Source organism: Dermacentor albipictus, unplaced genomic scaffold (assembly GCF_038994185.2).
Source record: "Dermacentor albipictus isolate Rhodes 1998 colony unplaced genomic scaffold, USDA_Dalb.pri_finalv2 scaffold_14, whole genome shotgun sequence".
In the NCBI taxonomy this organism is placed as follows: domain Eukaryota; kingdom Metazoa; phylum Arthropoda; class Arachnida; order Ixodida; family Ixodidae; genus Dermacentor; species Dermacentor albipictus.
Window position 1 is genome coordinate 155214 of NW_027225568.1, and position 18617 is coordinate 173830.

The following is an 18617-nucleotide window of genomic DNA, read 5'->3' on the forward strand; positions in this document are numbered from 1 at the left end:
CCACATATTCGCGCAATTGCACATGCATTGCACTGGTTGTGCATGCTACCGCTCACATTCTTTTTGAAGCGCCAACATCGCAATATAGGTGCCAAGGACCAAAAAAATGTATTAGTCCATAAAATTTGCAGCTCCTCGTCACGTTTCGTCATCTTGATGAAAACGCGAAATTGCATTTTGCAATACTTCCGCTTCCCGGCACAAATTTTAAAACACGTGACCTCTCGACAGCCAATCAGAGAGTAAAGATGGCGGATAATGGCGGCCGTGCAGCCGCCATGCGTGTCCAGAATAGAACCCTTAGCAAGGTCGCCACCAATGGCGTCTCTGTCGGCATGCACTACACGTATACCATTGGACAGCAGGCGTATAGAACAGTGGAGAAAGGTCAATGCGCATCGAAACAAGGAATGATTGGAGCGTCTATACTTTCACTAGCGGGCAAATAGCAATCGTGACTCTATCGTTCCCGGTAAATGTACAGTGGGCATGATTGTTGTTTTGCCCTGTACGCATTGACACACATGGATGCGAAAGAGAAAAGACCAACTCGTACTTCATCACGTTCGTTCCACCGTCTTTTCTTCTTCATACTGTTCGTCACATAATCGTTGACTGATTCATAGGGTTCCACGTCCCATAGCCGCACAGGAACCAAAAGGAAGGAACGATATTGTGGAGGGCTCCGTATTTGGGTCATCCGTATCTGTGTATCCCTCTACGTAGTCCTTTCCTCCTAATCTATCTCTTTTCCGTCACCATGCCGAGTGGCGGATACCAGTGATAGTTGGGGCGCATCGTCGTGGCGTGCGAATTACGAATAACAAAACCATGTAAAACAACAAAAAATTCAAAAAATTTCACCCATGGTGCTCTTCAAAGCTTGGTACACAACTATTATTGTATTTCGTCCCACTCGGAATACGATCGTCGCGGGATAGAATCAAATTCTCGGCCGGAATCAACAGGAAGTCACTGAGCCACCATGGCGGATCGTAGGACCGTTAGTCGTTGCTGAGGCCAGTGCTCGGATTCACTCCCACTGGGAACCGCCGCGGATATCCGCTTGCTACCACACCGTCCGCTATCATGAGTGCTGGATAGAAAAACGCTCGCCAATGAGGAAAGGCACATATTTATTATTTCTTTTTTTTTCAGCGTGGACCATAAGAGTCGTGCGAGGAACGTCGGGGATGTCCCTAAACGGTCTCTCGGAAAAGCAGTTGCAGCAAAAGCAACACTCTACTGGGCATGTTGTGGCATGGCCGCAGCGCAAGTCATCATAGGTGCCATCGCACTAACAAGGCGGTCGCAGCGGCGATGCCCATAGCGGACAGCGCTAACGTATAAGATAGATTTTGCACATACGGCCATTGGTTCCTGCTTACTCTTCGCGTCAGATTTAGCCGTAAGTCGCATTATCACAATCGACACATGACGTGGATATCTGATCACGTGTATGCATTGTAGTCACCCCTAGAAACTGTTCCTACAGAAACCGATCAGTACATATCATTACCGAAGGCGATTGACCATCCGTACTAACGAGCAACTGTGCGGATTCAGCCCTGTGTGCGGGCGTAAGAGAATTTCCACACTGGCATGAATGACTTGCGCGCGCCTGATGTGTACTTCCCTGCGAGACAATGAGCGCGCTGTAATAACGCCTTCTATAAATGGCGGGCCAGTGCACTCTGCTTTATGACGCCGCACTCTGTGGACCAAAATTTTCATGGTCAAGCCCAGCGTGACGAAAGCGGTGCCGTCGAAATCACCGCAGCTTTAACTCGGGAGCATCCCCATTGGATTCGATGGCAGTCGGGCAAGGTAGCAGGACGTGATGATTCGAAATGCACAGGCATTATGCTGTCTAGGAGGCGTTCATTGTAGGCGCTGAACTCACCGAACGCGCCGAAAAGTTACGGCCACACTAGGGGTGGTACCTTATCTCCCACAGATATCGGCTGACCGTTTCCGCTGACAACATGAGCGGAGCGCCGCTCGCACCACTGACCAAGCGCAGAGGAATATAATCGTTACATTATCCCGGCCTAGCTCAGTGACCGCAAGAAGCATATGGAGCTGAATTCGCGAAGCTATTTGTTCGTAAACTCTGTTTCGTATTACCCAGACACTTTTGCTGATATATGTCCGTCAATACGGTTGATAGGCTCACATCGACTCTACAAATAGCTCTATCGTAGTCTTTGTTTATTTTATTGCATCTTATTTTGCGAATTCGGCCCCGCATACCCATGGTTTTGTTCTCCGTTGAAACCCTGATATGTCCGACTCTCCATCTGAATTGCAGGGCTGTCTGGGCTCAGTGCGTGGCCATTGCCGACGCAAGGTAGGGTACACGTTGTTACTGCGATTGCTGAACAGCCTTTTGAAAATTTAACGGAAAGAATCTTTCCTCGATAAACCTCCTCAGACTTGTTAGGGTACATATGTTGCGGCGCTGACGTCACCATTTTCCCGCATGTCAAATAATTTGCGTAAACAAAAAGTTGACTTTTTACGAAACATGGCTCCTGTATAAGCAAGGGTGACGTACAAGTTTATAACGTGTATATATATATATATATATATATATATATATATATATATATATATATATATATATATATATATATATATATATATATATATATATATATATATATATATATATATATATATATATATATATATATATATATATATATAGTTACGGTGAAGGGAAGGAAGAAGTTGGATTGGACGAGAGGAAGACGAAGTCTGGGAGTTGCCTGAACGCCATTATACCTCAGTTGTAAATATACATTATTTTACACTCGTGGGCCTGCTTTCTTCCTGCAACACTTTGGTGAAAGGTGCGGGGTACAATCACGGAACTTCGCAGCGGACGTCATCTACCTGCCGCCACAATGGCCAATCAACCGACACAAGCGACAACGCCTCAGCAGCCCGTGTCAACGGTCATCCTCACTCATCCGCGGGACCCAGGGACATTTTGTGGCACGGAAAACGCCGACGTCGAGGACTGGCTTACGATGTAAGAGCGAATGTGCGACAGCAAAAGGTGGGATCCAACAATGATGCTAGCAAACGTGATATTTTATCTAAGAGGAACTGCGAAGCAATGGTACGACACACACGAAGCTGACCTAACGAGCTGGGATGTCTGCAAAGAAAAAATGCGGGACCTATTTGGCAGACCTGTCGATCGTTTGCTGGCAGCAAAAAAAGAACTTGCGTGCCGCGCTCAGACGTCCACAGAATCCTATGTCATGTACATACAGGATGTGCTGGCCCTCTGTCGCAAGGCTGATGACAACATGACCGAGGCCAACAAGATTGGTCACATACTGAAAGGTATTGCAGACGATGCATTCAATGTCCTGATGTGTAAAGATTGTGCCACTGTGGATGCAATTCTAAAGGAGTGCCGGCGCTTCGAACAAGCGAAGGGCCGCCGCGTCGCTCAAACTTTCGACCGATTGCCCAATACCGCCGCGACATCTTGCGAAGACTCGCCGCGGTTCGTTCAGCCCGCAGGACCGAAAGATATCACGCGCATCGTTCGCCGTGAGCTTGAGGCCATGGCTCCGGCTCCAGTTCGTCCTGACTGTCGGGAAAGCGTGCCCGCTAACTTCCTTATACAAGCGGTCATTCGGGAGGAAATAGCAAGTTTGGGCATTCCATCTCTCTGCTCGGTCCGCCATACAAACATCTACCAGATTTCTCCGTCCGCTCGCTCCCAGACACGAAGCTTTCCGTCACCCCGTCGCAACCCAGCTGACTGGCGCACAGCGGAAGATAAACCGATCTGCTTTAATTGTTCCGGCATCGGACACATCGCCCGTCATTGCCGCAACCAATGGTCGTCGCCTCCTCGGTGGTCGTCTCCGAGTTACTACCGCCAAGTACCAGACAATCGCACTTTCTCGCCCTATACGCCGACTAGGAACATCAACGCCGACAGTTCTCCACCAAGATCTAGCCGCTCCCCGTCTCCGCAAGGTCATAGGTCCCGTTTGCCTCTCGTTCACCGCTCTTCGTCCCCTTCTGCAACCAGTCGCTTCGCTTCGGGAAACTAGGCGGTGCAGCTCCCGGAGGTGAAGCTGCAACTACAACCCGGCCCACAAATCCTCTGTTGACCCTGCCTACATGTGGAAACCTACTGGACATTGAAGTTGATGGCGTTCCTGTTAGATCTCTCGTTGATACAGGAGCGCAGCTTTCAGTTATGAGCGCTGCTCTCCGCCGAAGGCTCAAGAAGGTGCTGACACCCGCCGTACTGGGCACTGTGCGAGTCGCCGATGGGAGTACTTCACCTGTCCTTGGAATGTGCACAGCACCTGTGACCACTGGGGGCCATTATACCGTTGTTCTATTTATCGTCCTTGAACACTGTCCGCACGACCTAATTCTCGGCCCCGACTTCCTTTCGAAACACTCTGCCCAAATTGACTGCTCCGCAGGTGTTGTACAGTTGGATCTGCCGCTTCCTGCCGACACAACAACTTGTGCTTCACACCGCTTATGTTCTGCTGAGTTTGCAAGGCTGTCTCCACAAGCGGCTACAAATGTCCTCCTGACGCCCTGTCCTCCCGTACCTGATGGCGAGTACATCGTGTCGCCGCTTACTGACGTGGTTTTGTCGCGCAATATTGCCCTGCCGAGCACCTTAGTCCGGATCCGCGAAAACTGCACTCGCATACCCATCCTCAATTTTGGATTCTCGTCGCATGTGCTGCCACACGGTGCCGCCCTAGCGCATATCACTCCTTTGGAAGAATTTGAGGTTCCTTCTTTGACCTCTGAATCCTTCCTCAGTACCAACGGACCATTGTCACCCACTCCTCCGTACTCGACGCCTACGGACGATGTTTCTAAGATTATCGCCCCTGACCTTCCTTCCGAGCAAACAGCAGCTCTTCGTCACCTCCTGTCATCATATCGGGACATCTTTGATTTGGACGACCGTCCACTTGGCCAAACATCTGTTGTCACGCATCGCATCAACACCGGTGACGCCAGCCCCATTCATAGGCGGCCGTATCGTGTCTGCGCAACAGAAAGGCCCATCATACAAAAAGAGGTAGACAGGATGATGGACAAGGACATCATTGAACCTTCAACTAGACCATGGGCATCACCAGTTGTCTTAGTAAAGAAGAAATACAACTCGTGGCGCTCCTGCGTTGACTACAGTCCCCTCAACAGGATAACAAAGAAGGATGTTTATCCCCTGCCTCGCATTGATGACGCTCTTGATTGCCTTCACGGATCACAATGCTTTTCATCAATTGACCTCCGCTCCGGTTATTGGCAGATTAGCGTTGATGAGATGGACCGCGAGAAAACCGCCTTCGTCACACCGAACGGTCTGTACCAATTTAAGGTCATGCCCTTTGGATTATGCAATGTGCCAGTTACATTCGAGCGCATGATGGACTCTCTCTTGCGCGGCTTGAAGTGGTCTACATGCCTCTGTTACCTCGACGATGTGATTCTGCATTCGCCGAACTTTGAGAGCCATCTGCGGCGCCTCACAACCATACTCTCCGTGTTTCGCAGGGCTGGCCTTCAGCTAAACTCCTCCAAGTGCCATTTCGGTCACCGTGAAATTAACATGCTCGGCCATCTTGTAAACGCCGCCGGAATCCAACCTGATCCAAAGAAAGTTCACGCCGTGCGAAATTTTCCTGTACCTTGTTCCACGAACGATGTCCGTAGTTTTCTGGGCTTATGCTCTAATTTCCGGCGATTTATGAAAAATTTTGCCGACATAGCTCACCCTCTCATTGACCTTCTTAAGAAAGACGTCTCTTTCTCTTGGGGACCACTGCAGGAGAAAGTGTTCTCTACCTTGGTTGAGCGGCTTACAACTTCCCCAATTCTGTCCCACTTTGACCTTTCTGCGCCCACTGAAGTAGGAACTGACGCGAGTGGTTATGGCATCGGCGCTGTCCTCGCTCAGCGTCAACAGGCCCAAGACCATGTCATCGCTTACGCTAGCCGCCTTCTTTCAACGCCCGAGCGAAATTACTCCATTACTGCGAGAGAATGTCTCGCGCTCGTATGGGCGGTCGCAAAATTTCGGCCGTACCTTTTCGGTCGGAGCTTCTGCGTCGTAACCAATCATCACGCCCTCTGCTGGCTCTCCTCGTTGAAGGACCCAACTGGACGACTTGCACGTTGGGCCTTGCGTCTACAAGAATATATATTTTCTATTATGTATAAATCAGGGCGCCTGCATAAGGACGCTGACTGCCTGTCCCGCAATCCCGTGGATCAACCGGACGATACCGATGCAGACTCGGACATCAGTGTTCTATCCCTCCCCGGCTTCCTCCATATTGGCGACGAGCAGCACAAAGATTCTGTTCTTCGAACACTTATGGAACGCCTAAGCTCCTCGCCCAATGACCCGTCCCTCCGGATGTTCACCTTGCGCGATAGAATTTTATACCGTCGTAGCGTTCGTCCTGACGGCCCGGAGCTCCTCCTAGTCGTTCCCAAGCACCTTCGACTAGCCGTGCTCCACCAACTTCACGACGCTCCTACTGCTGGACATCTGGGCATCTCTCGTACATGCGACCGCCTGCGGTGACGCTTCTTCTAGCCCGGCATTTATCGCTCTGTGTGCCATTATGTTGCTTCTTGCGACCTCTGTCAGCGCCGGAAGACGCCTGCTATGCCTCCCGCTGGTTTGCTGCAACCAATTGACATCCCTAAAGGGCCCTTCTTCCGGGTTGGCCTAGACCTCCTTGGCCCCTTTCCAATTTCCATCAAAGGAAACAAATGGATTGCTGTAGCAACCGATTATGCCACGAGATATGTCATCGCACGAGCGCTACCAACCAGCTGCGCTACAGATGTCGCCGACTTCTTACTATACGACGTCATCCTGCACCGCGACGCCCCTCACCAGTTGCTGACGGATCGCGGCCGCTACTTTCTATCGAAGGTCATCGACGATCTGCTCCGCTCCTGTTCTACAGAACACCAGGTTGCTACCGCGTACCACCCTCAAGCGAACGGCCTCACCGACCGACTCAACCACACGCTAACTGAAATGCTGGCCACGTACGTTTCTGACGATCACCGCGACTGGGACGTCGCTTTACCATACATCACTTTCGCATACAACTCGTCCCGTCACGACACTGCCGGATTTTCACCATTTTAGCTGTTCTATGGCCGCGACCCCACCTTGCCCTTTGACACGTCGTTACCTTCCGCAGTACAGTCACCCAGCACTGGTTACGCTCGCGATGCTATGTACTTAGCCGTCCAGGCTCGAGAAGTCACCCGTCATCGCCTCACAGTCTCGGAAGCTTATCAAAAGCGACGCTACGACCTTCGGCACCGAGACTCCCATTTTTCACCTGGTTCCCTTGTCCTTCTATGGACGCCTTCACGTCGCGTCGGCTTGTCGGAAAAAATACTTTGCCGTTATTCTCGTCCGTACCAGATCTTACGCCAACTGTCCGACGCGACATACGAGATTGCCCCAGTCGGTCAGCCTTCAGTGCCTCCCAACGTCACCAGCGATGTTGTTCACGTCACCAGGCTGAAGCCCTATGTCCCTCCATTAATTGATGCTCTATAACTTGCACCGGGACGGAGCTACTCCGCCGGGAGTGTGATGTTACGGTGAAGGGAAGGAAGAAGTTGGATTGGACGAGAGGAAGACGAAGTCTGGGAGCTTCCTGAACGCCATTAACCTCAGTTGTAAATCTACATTATTTTACACTCGTGGGCCTGCTTTCTTCCGGCAACAATATATATTGTAATGAAACAGCCGCGTCTCGTGCTTTAAGTAGCAGCCCGAACACGACGACGACAACGACCGTTCAAATTTAGGACGAAGGTTTCGAAACCAATGTGCGAGCAGGGACAGGAAGCCTACCGAGATAAAATTTCCCGCTTGGCGTAAAAAAAAAAAGAAAACTCACACACGATTTTTTAAAACTTTTTTAAGACGAAGCGAACAGCCAAGTTATTATGTTCTGTGTGCGTTCTAAGTAAAAGAATCCGAGTTGGAGATACAGAAGTGACCCCCTCATTCGATAGAACGGTACATGTTCTTCTTCTTTTAAAAAAATTGTCTCCCTTCCCCATTCTCACTTTTAATTCTTCCGTGCGGTCTGTAGGCCATTGAAATCCAATTACACACTGCACCGACGCACCGCTCACGCAACGCGGCGCGAAGACTACGGCCGAGAGCTAGCTGGCACAGCTCCCTTTACACAGAATCCCACGGTTCTTTAGGCAGAAACGACACGCCTCCACATGTCCCCCAACCTGTTGTCACTCGGAGCAGAGCGTCTGCACTCGAGCCTCGTGCGAGAGTCAGCGCGGTACTCGGCAGCAATCAAACGAAACCGGACGCAAAAGTGAGGGCATCGGTGTCAATAGAAAGGCAGCGGCCATCACTACGCGCGGCGGGAGGGCAGGGCTTCCTAAATCCCTGCCCTCCTTTTTCCTCCCGAGCACGGCGGACCGAGCGCTCCTGCCACTCGCTCTCTCTTTGTACCCCAACAACTGGGTCTGTGTCGGAGACGGTTCACCGCTTTGCCCGCTTCCAGAGACTTGCCAACCGTCCCCTTTTGCGAGGCGAGCGGGTCACCGAGCTCAGCGCGGTGTAGGCTCGCGAACGACCGCGGCGACACTAGGTACAGCGTGTCTCCCCTGCGAGTCAGAAGAGACGGCACAGGGAGCGGGTTCCCAAAAAAGAGGAGGTAAGGAGGGGGCAGGGAGTGGGGGAGGGGGGGGTTTGTGAATGTAACCTAAAGAGGGAGTGTGAAGAGGAGGGCGAGTGCTTGGGGGGACAAGAGGGAAAGAAATGGCGAGCCGCAACATGACCCCAGAATCCGATTAAAACGGCACGCGCAACAGCACGTAGCCGTCGGCCGCCTCGCTGGTGCTGGCCGCGCGCTCTGACTCTCACACGCGCACGATACTGTGAGGGGGCGAAGCTGCGCTCCATACGCAATGGGGCGTGGTCCTTCCGAAACGAGAGTTGTGCGGGAGCCGTGTTCTGACGTATGCTGCTCAGAATGCGGCACAACCCGACACGAGTGTCTCCAAATTCGAGAGGCATTTCTTTTTTCCCTCCCGGCTGCTTGCGGCTTGCTCGACTTAAGCGCCCTTTAATGCGCTGTGGGCGGCATCGCTGCACAATGCGGCGAGCGCAAGCGTCGTGTTCCCGTTGCCACTCGAAAATGCGCCCGCTCGCCGCGTGGGAAAATATTGTTCCGCTCCAAGTGGGCGCCGTTCTCCACAAAGACACTGTTTTCCTTCGTTTGTATCTTTCAAGTATGTGTCAAAGCGCGCGGACTCGGCCCTCTGCATAAGGTTGTTTTGCAATAGAAAATGCAATTTTCCTGAGGCTGCGTGGACATTCGCGCGCCAGATTTTCCTTTGTGTATTGCAAGATATTTCCCGTATTCTGCCTGATTGCACTTCCATGCGTTCTTTTCCTCGATGAAGTGTTCGTAATCAACAGCGATTGCATTGCATTCTCTTTTATCGCTTTTTCAAAACCTCTCATCGCTTCCCACCGTTTGCAGTACCAGATATTGCACCGAAAATGAAAATGACGAATTAAATCATTATATGGCCAGAAAAGTGACATTTCCCCGAAGAGACTCGAGTCATATAATCCACGACTGCTTACTGTCCTCAAAGCTGGTCAAATTTACAACAGTCCACAACAGATTAGACTAGATTGCGGGATTTTACGCGCCAAAACCACCATCTGATCAAGAGGCACGCCGTAGTGGGGGACCCCGGATTAATTTTGACGACCTGGGGTTCCTTACCGTGACCACGGTGCACGGGACACAGGCGTTCTTGAAGTTCGTTCCAATCGAAATGCTGTCACCGCGGCTCGGATTCGATCCCGCGACCTCGTGCTTAGCAGTGCAACACTATAGGCGCTAAGCCGTCGCGGCGGGTTGAAGTCCACCTCAATCTATGCAGAATTCATAAGCTCAAATGAGGATGTGGCCCGATAAAATGACTCCTGCTATCAGTATTAGTGCCTGTCAGCGAGCGGACCATAAATTGATGTCTTGCTCACAATACCTCACGGCCAGTATATCTCCCTGGCAAATCATGTCTTCTTTGTTAAATAATAATGCACTACCTTATCATAATAGCGCGGCTATCTTTGAGAGGATCGCTGTTACAGCTTTTCATGGAATAGTATTGTAGACTTAAAACCTAGTGAAACTTGTGCAAAGGACTTTAAGCTTAACAGTTGCTCAGTGCCTGCTAACGTGGAGAAGTTAATGCTGATGGACTCTCGTAAAGGTTGCATGGTTGCGTATCTTGCATGGTTAGTACTGACGTGATATGGGTCTGCAAAAGGCGTGGGAAGCGGAGCCATGGGAAAGACTGAGAATTCGGAACCGATGTCGAAAGCGGCCTTGGAGCGAAGGCAGAAGCAATTAACTTGTAAGAATGTCCTTGCACGAAGTATTCCAGTGGACTATTACCCCACTGCATCGTATTTTTATTGCGATAGCAATTATATGGACACTGCAGGCGCATTTCTGACGTGTCCGTCATGTTCCGTATACAGTTTAAGCACGATAACATCGTCGGCGTGCCGTACGCTGTATGTGCGAGTGAAAGCTTGCGACGGTCAGTTGACGATCGCGGCTCCATCTCGTGTGTGAAAGGGAGGAAAGCGGGGAGGAAGCGCGCCGTCTTCCATCGAGCGCGAGGCACCAGGGGGAGGGGAGGGACGGGGGAGTTTCAACCCCGGCGGCCTCCTCAGGTCGTCCTCCTCCTTATAGAATTTGTTGAGGGATCAAATACATAAATAATAACTGCATTGCCGTTGCAAAGATGCTGCAAACTAATTATTGAACGCTGCGCACTGTCAAGTCAAGTAAAATATGTATTTCTTTTATAAAAGAACATACTCGCATATCCCAGAAATTGCGTCTGAAATAAATGATATCAACGATTCCATTTTTTTGTCTATTTAATAAGTAAAGAAAATATCACACGAACTTATGAAATATATCATTTCAAAGACAGCAAAGCAGTGCGCGCTGCTGATATGAAAAATGTAAAGGCTATCAAATGAACAAGTTGAGGACAAATATTTTAATGAAACTCTGTCACTCAAGAATTTCGTTTACATTTTTGTATATATGCAATGTCCAGGGAAAAATCTCAATGATGCTGTCCTTTGTTCCAATGTACTTCGCAGGAACAGCTGTCACTGGTCGTGTATTGTGTGCAATTGCACCGAAATTATAGTCTCAACAGAGAGAATATATAGAAAGCAGTAGTTCTGCAAAATATAAGAGCACGAGGCAAATGAAAGTGAGCCAGTGTGAATATATGACAAACGGGTAGTTTATGTAAAAGTAGCCTCCATGAGCATTTAGATATTTGTCCCACTGACTAACGAGTCGCGTGATTCCCGTCTCATGAGACTCCTTAGATTGCTGCTTCAAAAAGTCTGACTGAATCTTTCACGTCATCGTCCGACACGAATCAGGTTCCCTTGGGCTGTTTCTTCCGTTGCCCCAACATGTGGAAGTCTCAAGGCGACAGGTCAGGGCTGTATGGCGGATATTGCAGCGTTTCCCAATTGAACTTTGCCAGTTTTGTGTTAACGAAATCCTTTCTTAAATGTGCATCTTACCAGTCCCTTTCCATTCTAGTGAACTTGCCAGAATCTAGCATCAACAAGTTCGTAGACCAAATAAAGCGTCATGACATTAGCCGGGCAGCGGGCGCGGGCGAACGTGCGCGTTTTCTGCTACTCACCGAACATCGCAGTCCCGACGCCGTAGCAGAAATATTCCTCGCGTCTGTGCTTGCTCCATACCCGAGTTGTAGTCGATGGCTGCTTGCCGGTTCTAATTTTCGCGAGCCAAGCTTCACGCAGCTTCCTGTCCTGTGGCTACGTGAGAATAAGGCTGACACCAGGCTGCGTTGCCTGCATCCGAGCGGTAGCCTACCATGCTGGACGCCTCCAAAAGCAGCCACTACCTATTATAGCGATTTCAAATGTTGTCAAGCAGATACCCAAGGAGGGAAAACCTCACCACTTAATCGGAACCGCAGCGCAGGTGGGACTTTTGCTTTCAGTTCACTTTGGTGCTTCCGAAGCAGCCGACGTGGCTGCTGTATCCACGTGATCCCTCATGCCACGTCACGCCGACGGTCGCGCCAGCTTTTCCATGTGGTGGAGCTTGCCCCCAGTACAATATCATATCTCTGCTCCAACGACACAGAAGAAGTACAAGCACGTACAATAGCCCACACGACACTCGATCGTTGGTGTCATCATCATCATCATAATCATCAGCCTGGTTACGCCCACTGCAGGGCAAAGGCCTCTCCCATAGTTCTCCAACAACCCCGGTCATGTACTAATTGTGGCCATGCCGTGCCTGCAAACTTCTTAATCTCATCCGCCCACCTAACTTTCTGCCGCCCCCTGCTATGCTTCCCTTCCCTTGGAATCCAGTCCGTAACCCTTAATGACCATCGGTTATCTTCCCTCCTCATTACATGTCCTGCCCATGCCCATTTCTTTTTCTTGATTTCAACTAAGATGTCATTAACTCGCGTTTGTTCCCTCACCCAATCTGCTCTTTTCTTATCGCTTAACGTTACGCCTATCATTCTTCTTTCCATAGCTCGTTGCGTCGTCCTCAATTTGAGTAGAACCCTTTTCGTAAGCTTCCAGGTTTCTGCCCCATACGTGAGTAATGATAAGACACAGCTGTTATACACTTTTCTATTTAGGGATAGTGGCAACCTGCTGTTCATGATTTGAGAATGCCTGCCCAACGCACCCCAGCCCATTCTTATTCTTCTGATTATTTCCGTCTCATGATCCGGATCCGCCGTCACTACCTGCCCTAAGTAGATGTATTCCCTTACGACTTCCAGTGCCTCGCAGCCTATTGTAAATTGCTATTCTCTCCCGAGACTGTTAAGCATTACTTTAGTTTTCTGCAGATTAATTTTTAGACCCACTCTTCTGCTTTGCCTCTCCAGGTCATTGAGCATGCATTGCAATTGGTCCCCTGAGTTACTAAGCAAGGCAATATCATCAGCGAATCGCAAGTTACTAAGGTATCCTCCATTAACTCTTATCCCCAATTCTTCCCAATCCAGGTCTCTGAATACCTCCTGTAAACACGCTGTGAATAGCATTGGAGATATCGTATCTCTCTGCCTGACGGCTTTCTTTATTGGGATTTTGTTGCTTGCTTTATGGAGGACTACGGTGGCTGTGGAGCCGCTATAGATATCTTATCTATCTTATCTTATCTATAGATATATATATAGAGATCGTCGGTGTATGTTCATTAAATCAAGAGCTCAACCTTTGCGCGCAAAAAAGGGACAGATAGTACAAGGAGAGCAGGGGATTTTGTCCCTATGGCGCCTCAATGGTACTTCACGGTCGTGGAGTGGTTCTCGCGCGCGTAGCGGCGACGCCTCCTCTCCCGGCCTCTTCACGAGGGGCGCGTGCTTGCTCAAGAGCCGTGAGAATCGTATACGCGAGAGACCACGAACGCGATGCGGGCTTCTGTGCGGCCGTTTGTACGGCTTCTCGGGACACGCCGCCCTCCCTGCCGCGTGGTTTGAACGAATCCCTCGCGAGCTCGATACTCACGTGCGACGGGGAGACGCACACTGGGGGTCGGACGAGGCGTCAGCGCGTGCGCATCCCAGGATCTGCTGGAAATGGACTCCGTGTACTCGATTCACGACGGCTTCGGTAACCACGCGCGATGCCACGCGAGTCGTGCTGCCGTTACAGCTTAAAGAACAAACCCAGGCGTTACCGTCGGCCCGTCGAAGAATCCTAGGATCGGACCTAAAGAAAGCTTTTGGCAGTGTTACCCACGAAACAATATTAAACAGAATAAATGAGCTGGGCCTAGGCCAGTGAGTGTACAGTTATATACAAGGCTTCCCTACTAAGAGAAAAGCACACATTAAGATAGGAGACATTAACTGCGAAGAACTACAGATCGGAGGCGCGGATACGCCCCAAGGTTCAGCGATATCACCGATGCTATTTAACCTGGCTCTTATCGGATTGCCAGCAAAGTTACAGGAAATCGATGGCCTCAATCATACCACCCACGCTGGCAACATCTCCCCCGGGGTGGGCGATGGCAACGATGGACAGGTTGAAAACACATCACTACGTGCAATAGAAGCAGTTGAACAATACCTAGCAGGCACTGGGCTGGCGTATTCGGCGGAGAAATCTGAGCTCCTCATTTATGTACCGTCGTGACCTGGCTGAAAACCATCCAACTACGCGTAACGAAACAATCCGGATATGCACCAAACTACGGCAGATGGTACGCCCATACCCAATGTTGACAAGATCAGAATATTGGGCCTTAACATTGAATGTAACGGCTACAATGGAGAGACCATAAGCAAATTGGACAATACAACATCTCATCTGTGCTTCTTTTAGTGCATTATGTTCATTTCATGTTGCATTGTATACGCTTTTCTGTGTTTTCTTGTTTGTGATATGCCCCTCCTGCTTGGGCCAAAGTATTGGCCTGCAGTATTATTATATACTAAATAAATAAAACGAACATCGTGGAATGAAAGAAGGCAATCTGCTTAGACTAGTCCAAGCGTTCGTAATAAGCAGAATAGTATACATTGCATCGTACCTACGATGGTACTTGTCAGAAAAATACATATTAGGCTGTTTAACCTGAAAAATCTACCAGCAAGCAATCGGACCCTCTATCACCACCAGCAACGACAGACTACTACAGCTAGGAGGTCTCCATAACATACTGGATGAGCTAATCGAGGCACAACGAATAGCACAGTACGAACGCCTGTGCAAAGCTAAAAGAGTTAGGCAAATATTGGATGTCTTACGTATAAGGGATCATACCCAACATGGTGTCAAAGTAGAGATATCCAGACACATCATAGAAATGAAAACCATCCCTCCAATGCCGAAGAATAGGCATCACACCCACCATCAGCGTATAGACGGGAAAGCAGAGCAGGCAATGTGCAGAAGAAATTTGGTAAGAGCAATTAAGGACATCACATTTGTAGACGCAGCTCGATACAGGCACAAGCGCGCCTACACAGCAGTGGTGACAAATTACGAGGGGAAATGCTCGGCCAGCGCTGCAGTCAACACGCTACACGCAGAAACCACAGAGGAAATAGCTATCGTGTCAGCCATAGCACAAATACAAGTGGGCATAATCATCAGTTATTCTCAGACGGTGATACAAAACTTCGCCTACGGTCGAACCTCTCTAGAGGCACTACGACTCCTAAATTAGGTAATAACCACGACAAAAGTCTCGTTCTCATCTGGACACTTGTTCACACACTACAAGACGGTAGCAATGAGGTGGCGCACCGCATGGCTCGAGAGCTTACGGACCGAGCCTCGGTTAGCCCCGCCTCACCGACTATCGATGAGAGGGAGTGGGAAGATCGAATGGCCAGATTTTATGAAATTACACAAAACCATAGATTGCAGAGGCGCACATTCCCGCCGCCTCACCCAAAATTAAGCACAAATAAATCCAGATCCTATCCGAGTCCTGCTATCATGCACCTATAGCACACCCAGATTTATACACGGCTGTCAAGTGCAGACATTGCAGTCACCCTGGAGCATATCCTATGGGAATGTACGGCTATAACATAGCATAATGGTGATACTGCCTCAAACAGCGGCAGCCTCCGCGCGCGCTGGAAGCCTGCGTTGCTCAGCTCGGACCTGCAGCACCAACTCTGGGCCGTCGAGCGAGCCGAGGAAGCCGTCAAGGGCCAACAACCCTTGGCCGGAACCTAGGCAGGGTCAAGGCTCACGCCACCAAATCGCAGGGCACTCTATAAAGTTATTTGAATGAATGAAGATTTCCAATTATAATTTTGACGAACGATGTATTTAACGGTCCGCTATACCTCGGATGTGCCGTTACGTTAATTTTTATTTAGCAGGCAGACCGAACACGAGCGCTGGCTGTGTTGAGTCCTGCAACTAGAACTCGGCTCTTGGTATCGCAGTTAAAAATAAATAATTAAACTTTAGGAAATACAATATACAAGTGAGCGGAAGTTTGTTGCCGCGCGCATAAAGCCATGCCGCAAGAGATCGCCCTGTTATTTCCAATAAACTGCAGGCATCTTTGTGAGCGCTCCCCGAAACACCCGGTATGATACCGCCACCAATTTCCGGTAGGACCATTCCTTAGGAACAACCGCAAGTTTTTGCTCGTCACCCCTTGGCACCAGGCCGCTGGCGGGGGGTGCCTGTGTGGCGCCCCGCTAGAATCCGGGCTTAATTTTTCTGGCACCTCTACATCAAAGATCTGCTGCCGTGCTGTATCATTTCTCCATTTTTAGTGAATGATAAAATTAAATTATTCTTGATTGTTCTTGATTGACTTTATATAGGCAACTCATCGGCATTGTATAATTTCTCTCGCAGTTCGCCGAGAAAACCGCGAGGTGATAATGTAGGGGTGTGGAGTACGGCCATTCGCAAGTGCCCGCATGCAATAACTTCCTAAAGCGTCGAGTTCGTATACGAATATACCTGTCCGCGATTTGGCGAGTTGTCGTGGGCCGTCTCACTGAGTAGAAGCTTCTCTATCCGCATACTCTCAGTGTCACGTATGCGATCCCTTTCGCGAGATTTCGCGTGACACGATATGCGACGCATCGACGTGATTATACGGATGACACCGTTTCTGGCGCAGTGCCAAGCTCGCTTTCTTCGCACACTGCCAGGAATGGTTTCCGTCGCACTACTTCGACGCATCTAGCCGGTGCCTGGAGACACGCGAAATCTCGAGAAGGTGATAGTACCGCCGAAGGTGAGCGTTCGAGGATATTGGCCCCGAATAAAATTTACCATTGCTCTGCAAGGTATGTGGCTTATATGACCGTCCCCGTTGAGTTTCATATACAATAATTACTATAGAGAGAACTCTGGGGGTGCGATCGTTCAGCCGCCATGGGGATAATCCGAAGTACATGTATTTGTCTCATCTTCGTACTTGTAGATACAGATCTTCTTGTGGCTTTGTTCGCTGAGCTTTATCTGTCTTTATCGTCCTAAATTTCAAAGCGATCCGTACTTTTCTAAGCGCACAATACTCTGTGAACACGCACAGTCGCTACTACAGCGGCTCAACCTCTCTAGTTGGCCAAATTGAAACGCTCCAAGCGTTTCAACACACTGGCTTGCCCGCAAGAAACTTAGGAGGGCCTTCTATGGCGCTTGTCGATGCGCGCGTCCATGGCGTAATTGTCTCAAAATCGGGCCTCTGTGCTAGAGGTCCTGCGTTCGTATCGTGGCGTCGGACAATTTTGCTAATACTTCTATAATTATCTATTACACAGTACTTTGTTGGAAATGACGAACTTACAAAGTCGCCGAGCCGTTTTGAACTTTAGGCAACTTCACGTGCTTCCCGTGCTGAATGAACCGCCCCGATTGCAGCTCACGTAGACACTTAACGCCAGAGTTCCCTCCAGTAACAGTTCTATGAGCGTTACGGAAAGCGCTCATCGTGGTGGGCCATTTTGTCTTGTCAGCCCGTCAAGGCTTCGCTCACACACGTTGTCACACAGCGCGTGGGATCTGAATAATATCTGCCGCCTAAGTTTTCTCGGTCAACACTTAGGTCGAGAATGGTCTCGCTCCGCCGATCGACTTCGCTTGTCTTCTCATCAAACTGGACCGTCAGTGCACGGGTTTCAAGTACGTGATTGTGCCGAGCATGTGTCAGGAAAGTTAATCGCACTTTGCGCCCCACCCAACTATTACACGCGATTGGTTACTCAGGCGTCTCCTCACCTGGTGGCACAGTGGACAGGATGGTGGCTTCAACGGCGGGCGGCGGCCGCTTTCCGCCCCATGAGATCCAGCGACCGTAGAGCAACGCCTTGAGCAGCTCTCCCTGCTCCTCGGGCAGGCAAGACGATGCCGCCACCGGAGTCGGGCACACCGGCCGACGAGGTCGCTGCAGCCTGCAGGGTACATACAGCCGAGTGACGCGCCTGTGGTGAGACGGCTGTCAATCGGTAAGCCTAACTGCTCTGCGACACAATGAATCACTTAGAACCTTTGCTGGACGTCCAATGATCCCTGTAGGAATCAGAATGCTTTGCAGGAAATGTTCGACACGGTAAAGAACACACGCCAAAACTAGCCGGATAAGTCAGAGTGCTAGCAACATGGAGGAAAGAAAATGATGAGAGGGAGCATACCGCAACGCGATTGATGCCAACCTGGTGGCCCAACTAGTGATCGCACGTCGAAGTTTGCGGTTGGTTTTAGTGTTGCCGCTCTGCAGGCCGAATCATGGCAGGGCTGCTAAACGAGCGCGCACCGAATAAAACCCTACTGGCATAGCTATACTGGGAACAACACGTCTCAGCATATCTCGATTCCTGACGCAAGAGGTCACGTGTTAGGCCACCACTGTGGCTTCACGGAGAGTTCATTTGCCAAGGCAGGCTGCGTGACGAAATGCTCCCTCCTATATTTTTTTCTTCCTACATCGCTATCAACCAGGTTACATAATTAATGTATAAGTTATTGCTGCTGGTCGTTG

The 18617-nt window shown here is 49.9% G+C and overlaps 1 protein-coding gene across 1 annotated transcript in view; it reads right to left on the reverse strand.

Annotated features, from left to right (window-relative positions):
• Positions 1-18617, reverse strand: part of LOC135914745 (PR domain zinc finger protein 12-like) — a gene marked incomplete at its 3' end in the record, with an annotated part of 198328 nt that overhangs the window by 154690 nt on the left and 25021 nt on the right. The window contains exon 2 of the mRNA XM_070528771.1: positions 17858-18030. The remainder of the gene's footprint in view (positions 1-17857; positions 18031-18617) is intronic.